Raw genomic sequence first — 17574 nt, forward strand, 5'->3', positions numbered from 1 at the left:
GTCACATATGATCTGCTGGGTGACAGGAGCAGAGGTCCATGGGTGTGCAGGGTGATGTTTCATGTTCACCTGGTGAGTCATTAGTTTGTGTTTACTCTGGTGTTTCCGTGTGTGAGAGGCTAAATTTCCTCTGGTGTCCTTATTTTTGTCTCCCCTCTGGCCTGTTAGTTTCCCAGAGGATCCTGAGACAGTTCCTTCCTCTCTCATTATACAGAAGCCCTACTGAGGTGGTGCTGAGGTGAGGACGTGGGACAGGAAGCACTCTCTGGTCCTAGGATTAGACCTCAGTCTCATAGGGAGCCTATGTCCCTGAGCTGGGACCTTCATGCCCACATCTCATTGGCACCCATTCCCACCCTGGTGGGGCAGGAAGGAAAGAGGGAGCTGGATTTGGGTGTTTCTGTCCCCCAAGTCAGTTAGATGCTGATAAAACTCTAAAGGTCAGGCCCTGACATGAGAATTTCTCTTGCATCAGGCTTTATACTTGATAGTAGAACAAATATTCTGAAAGTAGTTCATTTTCTCCATACCCTTTCCAGAAACAGTCTGGTCTAAAGCCTGAGAACCTGACAAGGCTCCTGGAGGTAGCACCCAAGGGAGTGAGGGGCCCCAGTGCTCCCATGGCCTCTCTGGAGTTCAAGTCTCCAGCAACTGCTCCACTGCAGTTTAGGTTTCCTCACCCAGCACTGGTGCCGGTGCCAGGTGTGTGCGCCCCGGCTTCCCTTCAGGTACGCCTTGAGTCTCCAAGTGAGTGCATGGGTTGTAGTTAGTTGGTCAAAGCTCTGAGGCTCTCACCCAACTCCAAAGCAGGAACAGTAAGGAACCAAGACTTCACTCATCAGCAGTCATTATGTGGACCATTTCTCTGAAGGAAGCAGAGTAATAATGAGGTTAGAATTTTACAGTTTGGCCAAGGACACACATGTTTTTAAAAAAGCATATCTTGTCGCTCTGTGGTAGGGCATGTGATGAGCACAAGCAAAGCCCTTATTTTAATCCCAAAACCTAAAAAGAAAAAAAAGTGGGGCTGGGGTTGTGGCTTAGTGGTAGGGCACTTGCCTGGCATTGCGTGAGGCCCTGGGTTCAATCATCAGCCCTGCATATGGATAAATAAATAAAAATAAATGTTCACTGGCAACTAAAAAATATTTTTTAAGAAAGAAAAAGTACATAGATGTATGAGAATGGTGGACTTCTCCAGATATTTGGCTGATTAAACAAGAATAGGATTGTGTTTATGCAAAAGGAGGGCAAAAGGCAGAAGGGAGCCTGCAAAGAATTGAAGAGATATTTATACACATGTGATCATACAAGGATTATTTATTTTATTGCATTTATGAAAAGGATAGATCTTTTAAGAAAAAAAAGGTAGTTAGATCTATATTTACTTGTAATATCCATAATAAATTGGCAAGTGAAAAAGAAGCAAGTTTCACTGTAGTGTTTATAAAATGATACCATTTTGATTAAAATGAGGGAAAAAGGATATATATATATATAGTATATAAGTAAACAATCAGAGCAAAAGGCATGAAAGAATATAATGCAGGATGCTGGTACTGATTTCAGGGTGGAAGTAAAACAATTTATATAGAGAGAGATTATAGTGTTTATATATCCTTTAATATAAAAATAAAATTAAAAAAATCTAAATATGAAATAATGGATAAACACAGGTGGGTGGAGATAAAAAGCACAGACAAGAAACAGCCAAGGAAAATAAGTTAAAGAGAGAGAGGGATGAAGTCAGAGAGGCAGAAGGGAGCCAGCAAGGACTTGAAGAGATATTTCTACACACATAATCATACAAAGATTATCTGTTTTAGCCAAGGGTCTATTGAGGAGAGGTTTTAAGAATTTAGCACACACACATATGATGAAATATTATTTGGTCTGAAAAATAAAGGAAATTTTGACTGATACTATCGGAAGGAACTATCTGACCGATATGGAGGAACTTGAGAACATTATTATAAGTACAGGAATTTAGACAGACAAACACACACACACTCACTCATAAAAACAGCACGTATTGTTAAGATCCAACTTATATAAAGTACACCAATTAGTCAAATTACTAGAGAAATTAGAATGGTGGTTGCCAAGCCCTTGGGGGTAAAGGGAATTATTATTATTAACTAAGGTGCAGTTTTTCAAGATGAAAAAAAAGAAAGGAGCTACATACTTGGACCAGTCAATACACAGTTCAAAACGAGGGGTGTCAGGAACTTCAGGTGCTAGGAGGGTATTCTGTTTGCAAGACCAAATCCCCCATACTGAAGGAAAAGTTCTTACTTGGGACAACAGACTGCCTTGGACCTAGTCACCCTTTGGTGACGTTGGACACTATCATGAGTTCCTGTGGGAATGTGGGAACCCCACCTAGCTGTTGAACAGCTTGGGAATCTGAGGCCTTGGAGTATCCATCCACGGAGGTACAGGAGGTTGGCACTGGAAGACCCCTGACAATTGCATCCTTGGAGCCTCCATTTCCTCTGCAGCCTCAAACTCCATGTACCTGGTTGGAGTTTGGAAAAAGGAGGCACAGGCTGAGCTGAAAAGCAGGTCAGCCATACCAGGCAGGTGCTAGTCCCATACCAGGCAGGAGCTGGTGGCAGGGATGTGGAGCTGTGCCCTGGAGTGGGCTGGGCCAGTCCCAGGAAGAAGCTTCTACGCAGGAAGAACCACATCAAGTCCATCAGCTACCACCTGAAAGGAATCAGATCTGAGGGACCTAGGCAGGGCCCCTGGCTGGCCCTTATTCTAGGTCTCTCCTGTTTCTGCCAGGAACCACACGGATCAGGTAAGTTCCAGAAACTCATCAGGGATGTGATTTATATCAGGGAAACCAGGGATCCTGGCCCAATTCAGGGATACTGAGTCTGGCACATGAGCCCTGGAAGGATCACCTGGGAGGCCAAGGGACAGAAGACGTCATGAGAAAATGGAAGCTAAACTGAGAACATTGGGTTGCTTCCAATGAGGGCTGTTCTTTTCCTTCTTTTCACTTGTTGCAATGGCAGGGATTTCATAGAACAAAGGCAGTAAGATCAGAGGCAGGTCCTCGGGGCATCTGAGGTGCTGGATGTCCCTGACCATGCACTCTCCACTGCCATCTTCTCTGGAACATGAGGTTGAAGTAGTGGCCATGTTCAGGACCTTTTGTAGTCCTCACTCTGTAAAGAGGTGCCAGTTCCCAGGCAAGTGGCCTGAGTGAATCCAGTGCTTTTCCCCTTTGCAGAGCCAAGAAAGCAGAAGGAGACGTTGTGACTGGGCTGGTTACTCCTCCCCACCCTGACCCTGAACCTCCATTGTTGCAGAGAGAAATCCCAGCCTTCCAGCTAGAGGGAGCTGTTATTTGGAGAGAGAGATGGCTTGGATCTAACACATAAGAAGGTGACAGGCCCTATCAGACACTGCTATGCAACCAAGATACCCACCACTCGGGTCTGGGCTCTGAAAACTGACTCACTTTTCTGCTTTCTCATAGAAGGCCATCTGATCAACATAGCTGGTGCACTGCCATTCCTGCAAACCCTTCCACAGGGCCTCCTCCATGGTCATGGTGGACTCCCATTGAGACAGGGACCGAAGCACTGGGCTGCACTTCATCAGGATCAGTCAGTGTCCACAATGTCACCCTCCATTCTCAGCCTAACTGGCCCAACATGTCTTCCTACCTTTGTTACATCTGCTCCATCATATTCAAGTATGGTACTGGGGCTCTGGGACACTATACCCCATATCAAACATTAACACCAAGGGATGTGTTGGCCTGTAGGATTTCACTTGGATTCCTTGATGGTATGGTGTGTTATGTGCTGAATTTGATTTTTAAGAATTTAATTTTTATTATTTTTTTATGTGATGCCAAGGATCGAACCCAGTGTCTTACTGGTGCTAAGCGAGCAATATACAACTGAGCAACAATCCCAGCCTGTACTGAATGTTTTATCCTCCAAAATTCACCTGTTGAAATCCTAACCCCCAATGTGATGGTATCTGGAGATGAACTTTAGTGTTTAGGAGGTTTGATGAGATACTGAGGATAGGGCTTCATGAAGGCATTAGTGGTCACCCAGGAGAAGGAAGAGACACTGATGTGATGTCAGTCATGTGAGGACAGTCGAATCTGTCATCTTCTTTAGCAAGGAGAGAGCCCACGTGGGAATCTGGATCAGGCACCCTTCATCTGCATCTCCCAACTCCAGATCTCTGAGAAGTGAAGGTCTGGAGTCTTAGTTACCTGGTCTATAGCATTCAGTATTGCAGCCAAGCTAACTGAGACAGTGCACAGAATGGCCTGGGAGCACAGTCACAAATTGGGGCAGTGATGAACATCCACATTCAGAATTCAAAGAGAGTAACTTCCTCATGAGTGCCACATGACCACAGTGTCCTTATCAAGAGTCCAGGACAACATGTGTGGATATCTGTAGAGTTCTGTCTTGGAGCCAGCAACCCTAACCCCACTTCTGGTTGTGATTTCCTCATGCCAACAAGAATCAGGTGTAGGGTAGATGGTGAAATAACTGGGAGAGGGACCATCATATGGAGCGAGATAGCCAACTCCAAATTCTGGCCCACATTACCCCAGAAACCTACTATAGCTTGAGTCTGCCATATGATGATGAAGACCATTGGAAACAAAGATTTCCATCACCCACAGGGCTGTGATGGGCACTGACTTAAGGCACATTTCCTCCCCTGGAGTGAGATCAATGATGCTGGGAATGTGGGTCTCTCAGCTTGTTTCCCACCCTCAGGACCTTCCTTCCAGTTCCCCTACATCCCAGCCTCCTTTTCTGTCCCTGTCACATCTCAAGGAGGAGTTCTGGGTCCCAGGGAAGAACACTCACATGAGTGGAGTCTTAGGAAGGTGCTGGTGGACCAGGATCTTGAAGCACTGCCAGTGCCTGAAGTTTCTGTAGATGCTCTGAGGTCCACTGGAGTCGTCTGGTGGCACTGCAGCTGGTGTACCCTCCCCGTACACTCCCTGTGGCCATGGGTGGGCATTCATTGGGAAGACAATGGGGGTCAGGTGGGCAAATGGTGGTGTTGCTGGAGTGTGAAGGTCAAAGTCCATCAGCTCCCATAGTTCTGGGTCCCCCCACTGGCTGAGATAGGCACAGTGGTCCTCCAGGCAGAAGCTGCTGTGAGGAATGGAGCAGGGTGATCCACACCACCTCAGAAGGCCCCTGGGGCCCTCCACTTGAGGTGCCTGAGTGAGGGCAACCTTCTGAATGTGGCTCTCCTAGTCTCCGTCTGGCCCCTGTTGACCAGAGTTGAATAGCCCAGACACACACACACACACACATCAGGGACACCAGCTCCTGCAGCCATTGACATTTCAGGGTAAGCACACTGCACAAGTGGGTTCCCCTGGGAGACTAGTGCAGTCACAGGAGGTAACATGGGCAGCACCCAGATGGCTGGTGTGTTGGCACAGGAGCAGAGGGAAGACAGGGCAGGTCTCTGAGGGGAGACATAGGGGAGCCAGGTTCTGCCTGGTCTCAGCACTCGAGATGCTGTGGAAGCAAAGTCAGGGAAAGTGGCTGTAGGAGTGAGGCCCCCAGCCTTTGTCACTAGGCATCTGAGGAGGAATGGCAACAGCTCAGGGTCTGGTGGGCAGGAAATCTTGTGGTTTGCAACTTTCTCTGAGTGAAATTTAGGCTTCCTCCAATCAAAAGTTACACTCAGAGAAATCTTGTTCCCAATACTCAAAGACTCCCTGAACATGGTCTATTGTGCACCTCCCTGACTAGAGGCCCCTTGGCATCCTTTGCTGACAGTGGGTCAGCGTCCAAGGCATCTCGCTGGAAACTGACTCTGCCAAGTGGCACCATGCCTCTCAGCATTCTCACCTACAGGAAGGAGACCTCCCTTCTCCAGGAAAGTTCCAGGCACTCCAAGGCCTATGTGGAGGTGACAAGTTCATAATTTATGGGTCCATCACCCCATCAGCCTTCCTTTTGCTGACTCTCCTTGGAAAACCCTCTGTTTTTTCCTGGCCTTGCACAACTAAACAAAAGCACCTGAGTGAAATGTCTCCCCAGCTAGACCTGAGGAAGCCTGAAGGTCACCAGGAGCACATCCTGCCCAGAGCACTTCTAAGCACAAGCACCAGTGGGGAAAAGATTCTGCCATCTCAGTGTATCTGTAAACAGGGTTTTCCCAAGAGAATTCTTGACGTGGCCACAACTAGATTAGCACTTGAACATTTTGGCTGGAGGTGCAAAAGCCATGGTCACAGAACTGTTCTCAACTTGAAATGAATCAAGGCAGTGGACCTAAAGTGTACGAGTGACATTGTACTTGTCCCACCCACCCAGCTGCATGGGAAATGACAGTTTTAGTTAAGAATGTTCAACATAAAGTTGAAAGAATGTCATGCGTTCTTAAATCTTGAACCATGGGAGATGCAGTGCTTAAACTGAACACCCAAGGGCCACACTTGCACATATCAAATAAATGGTGGGAAGAGTAGATAGGCATAGAGATAGTTCAAAAGTGTTGGGAAAACATACGGGGGAATGGGGTTGATAGCTAAAACGGAAGGGATTTCTTTTTGAGCTGTTAGAAGTACTCTATTTTTTGTTGTAGTCATGAAGGAAATGTTTATTGCCGATATGGAGGCAAAGTCTATGAAAAGGAGAATTCTAATATTTGATGGGTGATGTGAGTTGTGTGAATGTCTTCCTAAAGTGATTTTGTAATGATCTGCAGCAAAATAGTGAGATGTTAGCAGACAATGCCTCAGATGTTTAGCCAGGGTGCCACAGTCTGGCCAAGACCCCAGGAACTGCCCTGGCCAATGCATAGAGATCAGAAGGAGGTTTATAAACTGAGTTTCTATAAGAGTGCATCTAAAAAAAGGGAGCCCACAAGGGCCCAGTCCCTCTGGTCACTGTCAGGAAGCACAGCTTTTCATTAATGTAGGGAGTGGGTCTTGGTGGTGTCAGTTGATGACTCCCTAGTGTGCTGTGACTTCTTCTCCTCTCATCAGGTCACCGACTCAGGAAGACCATGGCCATGCTGGGGTTTTGTCCATCCTCACTGACCAGCATCATTCATGGGAGGAGAAAGAAGCTGTCTAAACACATACATGTCTAAACACATGTGAGTTGAATGTTCATCAACCCAGAGCGAGAAGGCTCCTGAGTGTTAGAAGGGAGGAGACAAAGGTGCCTGGAATCAGGGCTGGGAGAAGGGGGTCCAGAGCAGTGTGGGCAGTGGGATGAGGATGCAGGAAGAGTGGGGGCCCCTGAATCAGAGACGATGCTGATAATGGGCCCTTCCTCCTCCAGCAAATCCCAGGCACCACAGGACTATGAGGTCTTCCTGGGGAACACCCAGCTGTACCAGCACACCCAGCACACCCAGAAGATGCTCGTGAACCAGATTATCACCCATCGAGACTTTGAGAAGCTCTATGTCTTCGGGAGTGACATTGCCATGTTGCAGCTGCACCTGCCTGTGAACTTCACCCCCTATGTGGTTCCTGTCTGCCTCCCACGTGCAGACATGCAGCTGCCCAGTCAAAGGTCCTGTTGGATAACTGGCTGGGGAAGGCTCTCCGAGAAGAGTGAGGGGGCCTGGGAGAGGCAGGAAGGGAAATGAAGGACAGGAGGAAGCATCAGGGCAACAGGAGAGGGGTGGTTCAGCCAGGCAAGAGGCCCAGGCTGGTTTCTGAAGCCCCTGGACTTGACCCCCCTGTGCCTCATTTCCATGATCTCTCAGATGAGGACTGGGCAAGTGCTACATCCCTTTAGTTCTGAAAGTGTATGATTCTAGGCTTCAGAGTTCCATGTGGCCCAGTCCCTGAATATCTGGGGATCCTTAACAACTGGAATCAAGAATCTGGTTTGTTGGAGTCTTTGTGGATTTTGATTCGAGTGTTTAATCAGCCAAGGTTTGGGATGACTTGAATGAACTCAAAAGCTGTTCCTGGGGGCTGTCCCGTTCCGGGTTGTTAGTTGGCTTTCCATTACTGTAAAAACAAAGCAAAACAAACTTGCCTGAGATAATGACTGAAAAAGAGGAAAGGGTTATTTTGATTCATGGTTTATGATGTTACATGGGGATGACTTTACATCCTGAGCAAGTTATGGAGCAGTGCTGCCCAGGAAGCAGAGAGCCAGAGGAGGGGCCGGGTTCCTGACATCCCCTTTAAGGGCACACCTCCAGTGACCTACCCTCCTCCTGTACACCCCATTGCTTCAAGATTCCAGCACCTCCCAATAGTGTCACGGGTTGGGGCCAAACTTTAAACACACAGGCCTTTGAGAATCCTTGGAAAGGTGCTTGGGAAAAGTGGGAAGTCACATGTGGCATCTGACCCCAGAGCCTGCATGATGAAGTCAGAGTGATCCCAATTTAGGAATGGTTAATGTCTATGAGCTCACCTAGCTCTTATCTTGTCCACTTCCCATTCTTGTCATGTAAACTGCATAATGAAGAAAGCTTTGGGTTTTTGTGTTGCCTTGTCAGATTGAAAGAAGAGAATTATAGACAAAGGCTTATGCCTGGATGATTTAATAAAGAAAGGATTGTTGATGGTTTGGGGAAATGCTTCTGGTGTATTTTCAATGAAAGAAAGAACAGTACAAATTTGTAATCATCCATGGGGTCAGCATTTGGTTCCGTGTCTCTCAACAGAGGTGTTAGAGGTGTTTTGGACAGACCATGTCTTCAGTGAGTGCTCTGCCCACAAGCCTAATACCTGCCCACCCAGTGTTAGGAACACTCCCTAGTCATGGGATGGCCAGCCCCCAGCACACATATGTGTATAAACACATTCTGGTTCTTCCTTGAAGACAAGATCCAAGTCTTGTTTTAATGTTCCAGACAGTGTCCCAAGGCACCTGGTAGGAACTCCACTGCTCTTTTTTACCCTGGCACAATAAATCACTGTTTCCTGCCTGTTGACTCCAAATTTCTCTCCCATTTTCCATCCTGTGTACTTCTACTCAAGTCCCCACATGGTGGCCTATTATGGGCACGTAGAATCAAATGTCAACTCCCCACCTTGGCTATAAGGCTGTACATAGTATCAGTGCTCTGCCCCTTCTCTGCCTCAGCTCCTGCTGCATCCCTCACATATCTGATAACTCGCAGCACTGTCCACTTTGCTCCTCCTTGAGCAAGGCCACCTCCATCCCTAGACCATTTACTTTGCTGTTTTCCCAGCCTAGCTTTCTTTCCCCTCTGCTCTTTGCATTACTTCTTTCTTCTTGACATTTACAGCTCAGCTCAGCTACTCCCAGTTTTACTCCATCATGTGAACTATTTTGAAATAGGCAATCCCTGCTGTCATCTCCCTGTTCTATCTGGTCCATAGCACTTAACAGTTTGTTCATTTCTTCTACTTGCTCTGTCTCTTCCAACTCAAATGTCAACCTGTACCTCAGTGTGTAAAATATGCCTAGCACAAGGACAAGTGAATAGATAAGTGATGGGGTGAGAGGATGGATGGATGGATGGATTGACAGATGGGAGGATGAATGTGGAATTGGATGGGAAGATGATTGGATGGATGGATGGATGGATGCATGGATGGATGGATGATGGATGGATGGATGGATGGGTGAAGTTGGTGGATGGGTGGTCGTATGTGTTAGTGGATGGGGAGAAGGAAGAAAGAATGGAGAGATTGATGAGAGTAGATGGAAAATGAGTGTGGGAAGATGGGTAGATGGATGGAGGAATGGGTGAATGCGTGGACGTGTGGGTGGGCAGGTCAGTGGATAAAGAGATGGCAAAAAGGTTAGTAATGGATGGGTAGAGAGTAGACTGAATGGTTCATGAGAGGACAGGTGGGTGAGTGAATGGTTGCTGAATTCCAGGGAGTGGAGTCACATAATTAGTGGGATTTGCCACTTTGTGGAACAGGAAAGGTTGTTCTGTTGTTGGAGGAATAGGCTAAGTATGTGGACAGCTTTGAGAAAAGGGTGGGGGGCTTAGCGTGGAAGACTGAACCGAGGTTTGAAACCCATGCTTGAGAGTAGTGGTGAGCGTCAGGCAGAGTGGGGGTTCTGAGTCGTCTGGGTTCTTTGCTAAGGCACAGTGCATGTCACTCACCTCCTTCTCATTTTCACAGAGCCATTGTTACTGCCCTACTCTCTCCAGGAAGCTAAGGTGAGTCTTATGAATAGCACCATCTGCAATACCTTCTATGGGCAAACACCTGGAGAAGGCAGGAAGTACTCTGTGCAGGAGGAGATGCTGTGTGTGGGGGACTTCTCAACAGGAAAGGCCATCTGCCAAGTAAGTAAGGTCGGGCTCTGCTGCTCTCTTGCCTGTTCTGCTGGCCTCAGTTTCCCCTGGGGGGCCTGTGTTGGCCTCAAGTGTCTTGGTGGAGACCCCAAACTTCCTGCTTCCTTCCTTCTACATATTTTCCGTGGGCTCCATTCCTCATCAGTCTTCCTTCAGACCAGCACCTTCCTCAGCCCATCCCAGCACAAAGCTGTCTGCTGTGAGGACCCTCAAACAGTATCCATTTTAGTTGCCTGTTTTAAACTTTGATGTGTAGCATACACACAGGATGAGTTATTTGTAAGTGCACAGCATGATGACTTTTGTGAGGTTGATGCAACCTGTTACCAGCCCTCCCCACAACTCTCCATTCCCTTCTTGTCCCTAACCAGCAGATTTCCTTTTAGTCTTTGGAATTGATTCTGAATTTTCTGCAGACAGGATTTACTGTTGGCTTTCTTCTGTATTTTAACATTATATTTGTACCCAGGGTTTTTACTGTAAGTTCATATCAGCTGTCTAATCATCAAAAAATAAAGGGTAAGCCACAATTGGGGGGGCTATTGGTCACCTGGTGTGTTGGAATACATCTGTAAGCCCAGTGGTTCAGGAGGTTGACTGCAAATTCATGCCAAGCCTCAGCAATTTAGTGAGACATTTTGCAACTTAGGGAGACTGTTTTCATATTAAAAATAAAAGAAAGTGTGGATGTGGAACAGTCGTGAAAAGCCCATGGATTCAGTCCCTGGTAATAAAAAATAATACTAATATCTGGTTGGTAGTATACAAAAATGCCAATGTCATAGAAAAGAAGGAATGAATGAGACTGAAGTAGGTTAATAAAACTTGGTATTTAAAGATAAGATGGGATCCTGGATTGGATCTTGGAATAGAATAGGGATATTTGGGGGCAGAGACTCACTGGTAGAGTGCTCACCTAGCGTGTGTGAGGAGCTGGGTTCAATCCTCAGCACCACATGAAAATAAAGAAAATAAACTTATTGTGTCCAACTACAACTAAGAAAAAATATTTTAAAAAAGAATAGGGATGTTTGTTCCTAGTGAAATCTGAATATTTATTTAATAATATTGTACCATCTCTACTTCCTTGGTTTAAGTATTTGTACCATGGTTATGTCAGATGTTAACACTAGAGGAAGCTAGGTGCAGGATATGTAGATCCTCTGTAGTATCCTGCAAATCTAGCCTAATCCTACATTATTTCAAAATGGAAAGATTTGAAAAGATTGAAAGAAACCCTTTACCAGAGAGTTCATTTAGATATCAAACAAGCAAATGAAAAAACCTCTCAATATTGTCAGGCACAGGAGAAATACAAACTCAAACACCAGTGAGATGCCTCTACACATTAATTAAATGGCTGAATTCAAATGACTGGCCACGTCAGTTGTTGACAAGGATGTGAAGCACCTGGAACCCTCAACATACCCGAATGGTAGCGTTGTAATCTGGTGCAAATATTTTGAAAACAATTTTGTAAAAAGCTATATACACTTCTACCATACAATCCAGACATAGTAATGTTAGGTATTTACCCAGCAGAAGTGAAAGTAAGACTTGTAGATGTCCAAGAAAGACATCTATATGACTACAAGACAGTTCACAGCAGGTTTCTTGGGTAATAGTTCAAAACTAAGAAAAAGCTAAAAGATCAGTAGCAGGCTAATGAACGAATAAACTAAACAATATCCCTACACTAGTGCACTACTCGGCAGTAAACAGGAATAAACTATGGTGCTCACAGCTACCCAGGTGTACTACTAAATATAGTATTTAGGGAGGGGCTATGGACTGATGGATTTGGAAACACGATCTCCACTGGGAGGATCATCTCCGGAGCTTCTTGCTGCTTCATTCTGGTGTCCCTCATTGGGGGCTTGAACTGATTGGCCTTCACTAGGGCCCTGCTTCACATAGTGGCAGCCCAGGGTGTCCAACATTGCCACCTGGTATTTCTGCCCCCACTCAGCCCCCATCCTAACTCCTCTCTCTCTTTCCTCAGGGTGATTCTGGGGGTCCTCTTGTCTGCTATGGCCCCAGTGCCTGGGTCCTGGTAGGACTGGCCAGCTGGGGCCTGGACTGCAGGCCTCCCATCTACCCCAGCGTCTTCACCAGGGTTGCCTACTTCATTGACTGGATCAGTAAAGTCAGGAAGCGGAGTTCTCTGCCAGACCCTCCGCCTGACCCTCCTCCCACAGACTTTCCATCCCAGCCTCTGAGAGCTTCCGGCTGCCCCGGGCCCTGGAACACGCTCATGTGCACACAGACCTGGCTCCTTGTGCCACTTATCCTCATGTTACAGCAGCAGGTCCCTGAGTGACTGTCAGGGCCCTACATATTTCCTCTGCCCAGGCCTCCGGCCTCTTGCTGCAGCTTCTCTCACTCAAGACCACTGTTGATCTAAACAGCTCCTTTCCTCAGCTTCCCTGTCCATCATCAGCCACTCCCAAAGCCAAGTTCAGCAAACCAACCCAAATAAAAGACTCATCCTCCTGTTCCTCTGGCTGTGCTGCCCTCTGGGCTCCTTCTGTCCCTCAGTGCTCTCCTTTCCCTTCCACTTGGTCATCTGGCTTCCAGAAGGAAGAGGAAGGGGTCTTCTTAGGAATCTTCAGCCAAGGGGCCCTGGGGCAGAAAGCACTGCCATAGGGTGCACTGTGAGGAAGTTGGGAGCCAGGGGGCTTTCTAAGCAATAGTCATGGTCTCTCTGCTCTGGCTGACTGCTCCCACCCTGGGGAGCACCGGATTGTTCAGTGAAGGCCAGGCTTTACACCTGGTGTCCAAGTGTAAGGGAGGCAGTGCTTCCCCTCAGTAGATATGTGATCTGATGCAGATATATTGAAAACAATTTTGTAAAAAGCTATCTACACTTCTACCATACAACCCAGACTTAGTTGGAATCAGTGGACCTGAGGAATGACGACTGGTCCTGTCCTGTAGCCAGAGGTCTCTCAGATGTCGGTGGTGGGGGCTGGAATCTGGTCAAGAAGCAGAGAGAAGGCCCTGATGCCAGACTGAAAGCTCATCCTCATAAGGCAGCGGTTTTCAGAGCTCTGCCCCCTTTTTGACACCTGGTGTGCTTTTCATCTACATCTACAGGATGCTTCAGGCATGTAGACACTGTCCACTTCCCCAGCCCAGTCACCCATGAACATGGTGCCTGTTGTCTAAGGCCCAGGGTACACCTACCCTTGTGTCCACATGCCTCTTGGGGTTGGATCCCAGTGTCACCTTGTTGATGTAGCTGATCCTATACTAGGGGTCCAGTAAAAATAAGTTTTAAAGTAGTGTGGCTGTCTTTCCCAAAAATATGCTGGACACAGGTTTTGATGCAGCCAACAGGAACCCAGAGGCCTCACAATACCCACCCCCAATGTTCAGATCCCTTGTTGAAAGGGAGAGCTTTTATTTACCAGATGGTCACATAAACTGGACACCATTTATGGGTTTCAGTGGTAAATGTTTCCTACCCTGATATTTCTCAATTTCCTGGACCCTTACTGACAGGAGAATGGATGAACTCTCATGAACATTAGCAATAGGACTTCCCTGTCTTTGACCTTCTGAAGGATCAACAATGGCCTTTCCAGTGTGAAGACACTGTAGGAGCTTTAAGTACAATCCTGGCCTTTGGCCAGAGCACCTCTACTAATGGATGATGGTATAACCACCATCTTTGATGGGTCTTGGAGCTCCATACTCTATGGAAGGTGGAAGACAAGAGCTTTCCATCTGGTAACAAAACAGGTGATCTCACCCAACATGACTGCTCAGAACTATGGTCTGCATATGAGTTATTTGCACAGCATGTGGTCCATGCATCTTCTGCACAGGGTCAGGGGAGCTTGGGTGGTTCAGGGCTGAGTACCACCTTCTGTTGGTGCTATGGAAACCTCAGGCTGACTGGTGCTGGGGACCCGGGCAATGTCTTTCCTATTGCAGGGTCTGGGAGATTCTCTGATCCGTGGGCATTCTCGCACTCTAAACCAAGAGATCTCAACTCACACCTAGTCCTCATGACAGATCCACCGAACATCAGCTTCACCCAAGTGGTTTTTCCTTAGGTGAAGCAACTCAAGTACTCAGTGTCATTTATTTTCAATGGTGAGCTGAAGCATATAAGGTTCAGAAACTGCTTGAGATGTTATAGGAAGCATGTAGTGACAGAGGAGTAAGCCCAATGCCACTTTGAAAGAGTTTGAAGGCCTGTTTTTCCCCTCTTCTGTAGGCTGCCCTAACCCAGCCTCAATCACCCAGGAGAGACTTTTTATGACCCCTCCCAAATGTGAGCTCCAGATACTGCCTTCAGGAGAGGGAGTGACTGGCTGGGCCTGGAGCAGGGTTTCAAGCAGCCCTATGGGGAGAGCATTATCAGGAGGAAGGATTTGAAATTTTTGGTTAGGGCCTCCCTACCCTCACAGGTGGTGCAAGTACACAGGCTACTGCTCATTGGAAGATCAACTGTAGAAGAGCTGTAGAGGGCAAGAAGTGAGCCAAGGTCGTTGGAGATGCTGCTTCCAGCCTGGAACAGAAGGAGCTTGGAAGTCCTCACTCCCACTCTCAAAACAGGAAGGCTGACAAACTGAGCATCCACAGCTCTTCTTAGGTCCTTCAGATAATTGAGGTCCCCAGGCAAACGGTGACCCTCACATTTGCAGAGACATTCTTATCTGGAGACTCAAGGCGTACCTGAAGGGAAGCCGAGGCGCACACACCTGGCACCGGCACCAGTGCTGGGTGAGGAAACCTAAACTGCAGTGGAGCAGTTGCTGGAGACTTGAACTCCAGAGAGGCCATGGGAGCACTGGGGCCCCTCACTCCCTTGGGTGCTACCTCCAGGAGCCTTGTCAGGTTCTCAGGCTTTAGACCAGAGGATCAAACAGTACCCCTGTTTGTGGCAATGGCATGGGGAAAATAACCATTCTGAACTATTACCAGAGTATTAGTTCTACTCTATAAAAGCTGCTACAGGAGAAAGTGTCATGCCAGAGCTGATCTTTATGACTTTATCTGCATTTAAGTGACTTGGAGTGGCAAACATCAACCTCCTGCTCCCTCTTTCATTCCTGCCCTATCATGGTTGGGAGCGCATGAAGGCTCCCTGTGAGACTGTGAGGTCTAATCCTAAGACTAGGGAGTGCTTCCTGTCCCACATGCTCACTTCAGCACCACCTCAGTAGGGCTTCTGTATAATGAGAGAGGAAGGAACTGTCTCAGCCCATAATCAGTAAGGATCCACTGGGCAACTAACAGGCAAGAGCGGAGACGAAAGTAAGGACAGCAGAGGAAATACAGTCTGTCACCCCCATGGCCATGTCAAACAGTAAACAGCCTAAAATACTCACCAGATAAGCACGAAACATCGCACTGCACATTGATGAACCTTTCACCCAGCAGATCATATGTGGCTTTGTACAGAAAATTTCAAGGTATACATGAAGAAGAAGAAGAAAAAAGAAGAGGATGAGGAAGGAGAAGAAGAAACAGAATCAGAGAACATTTCTTCAAGGAAAACCAAACATCAAAACCAGGCTTAGATTTAGTGGGCATTTTGAAAAATTCAGATCAAGAATCTGAAATAATTATGAATACATTGTGGGCGATGTCAACAGGCAGATGGACACTCCAAGAAAGAGTCAAAAGGAAATTCTAGAAATCAAAAGATATTATAACATAAATAATACCTTTAAATATTTAATCAATAACCTGGTGCAATGGCTAATTTTAATGATCACTTTATTAGAGTAAGAGATGCTTAAGATTAAGAGGCTTCTGGGTTTGGCAATGAGAATGTGTCTAAGTACAATTAATATACACTAATAAGTATAATAATATACAAACTGGACGAGCTTGGAATTAATTTTTTTATTTGGAAAAATAAAAGATTTGTGAATGGTAATGAAGCACATGAAAATATGTTCCGCATCATCAGGCATTAGGGAAATGCAAATTAAAACTAAAATGGGAGACCGCTTAATTTGAGTTGAATGGCTGATAAAAGAGATGATATCCAAACTTAGCAAGGATGTAGAAAAAGTGAAACCCATTCACATTTCAGCAGGAATGTAAAATTAGAGACCTTTTAGAAATCAGTTTGGAAATTTATAAAATATTAAACAAAAACTTACCACATGACCCAGCAGTTTCAATTCTCAGAATTTACCCAAGAAAAACAAAACTGCATGTCCAAAAAGAAAGTAAGTAAACTAAAGAATTAAAATAAAATAGTTAAAACAAATGTGTCTCCACAAATACTTTCACAGGAATATTCATAGCAACATTGTACATAATATCTCCAAACTGCAAACAACCAAATGCTTGTCAACTGGTAAACAAATATCATAGTGATACAACCATGGGATGGAATAAAAAGAAGCATAATACAGGCACCTGCCTAGAACTTCAAATAGGTTATGTTAAGTGAAGGAAGCTGGATGCAGAAGACAACAAGTTCTGTGGTTTTATTTATCTGGAATGCCTAGGAAATGCTCATAGGAAAAAAAAAAGGACTTAAAATTATTGACATTTTTCTAGGAGTGGAGGCAAGAGTGAAGATAGCAAGTTAGGTGATTATTGCCCAAATCCATGAATTTACCAAAAATCATTGAATTGTCTACTTGTAATGAGTGAGATTTATAGTATATAAATAATATTTCAATAACACTGTTTTGAGGGGAAAAATAAAAATGGTATGATAATGGTGAAGGCACCTAATGTGGAGTTGGGTTGCCAGTGCAAATCACCTTGGAGACCTGACAACACCTACAACTTGGGCACCTGCCCAAGTGCATCCTGGCTGCATGGAGAGCCTTAACAGCAAGGGCTTTGGGGATGACAGCACTGAGTTACGAATGAAGACTGCCGTGCTGGAAAAAATAAGCCATTTTGTAGGAAGGGGCATGAGTACAATTTAAGTCTCTGTATAGTTTGGTGGAAGGAGTGGTTTGTCCAGAAGATCAAGAGTTTAATCGTGTTTCAGGAACAGGTAGTTTGTCCCACTTGGGTCAGCATGGTGGGGTGGGGTGCAGCCCAGATAAAGGTTGAGCTGTGGTTCCCAGTGGTATGTGATTAACAATGGCTTCTTGCTTCATTCCAAGTGCCCAGAACCAATTCTGCTCCATTTGATATTTTTTCCTGACAGTGGCAAATAAAATAAGTTCCCTATAGTCCTGAAGTGTATGGTCAGACATGAAGCAAAAGCATAAGAAATAAATGCAAAAATGACACCTTCCTTGAAAACTCTGCTCACTGGCTGCAGGTCTTCTTGTACCCGGGTATTCCCATTGGCCCCTCACAGTATGT

General features: G+C 46.0%; 1 protein-coding gene and 1 long non-coding RNA gene across 3 annotated transcripts in view; one reads left to right on the plus strand and one right to left on the minus strand.

Moving 5' to 3' along the window:
* The window catches only part of LOC144370058 (putative serine protease 47), a 405363-nt gene that overhangs the window by 240650 nt on the left and 147139 nt on the right, over positions 1-17574 (minus strand). The window lies entirely within an intron of this gene.
* LOC144370048 (uncharacterized) lies at positions 6940-12773 on the plus strand. The gene is made up of 3 exons (XR_013429971.1): positions 6940-7119; positions 7308-10266; positions 12278-12773. It is a non-coding gene; the product is annotated as an uncharacterized LOC144370048 (long non-coding RNA).

Source organism: Ictidomys tridecemlineatus, chromosome 13, assembly GCF_052094955.1.
Source record: "Ictidomys tridecemlineatus isolate mIctTri1 chromosome 13, mIctTri1.hap1, whole genome shotgun sequence".
NCBI classification, from domain to species: domain Eukaryota; kingdom Metazoa; phylum Chordata; class Mammalia; order Rodentia; family Sciuridae; genus Ictidomys; species Ictidomys tridecemlineatus.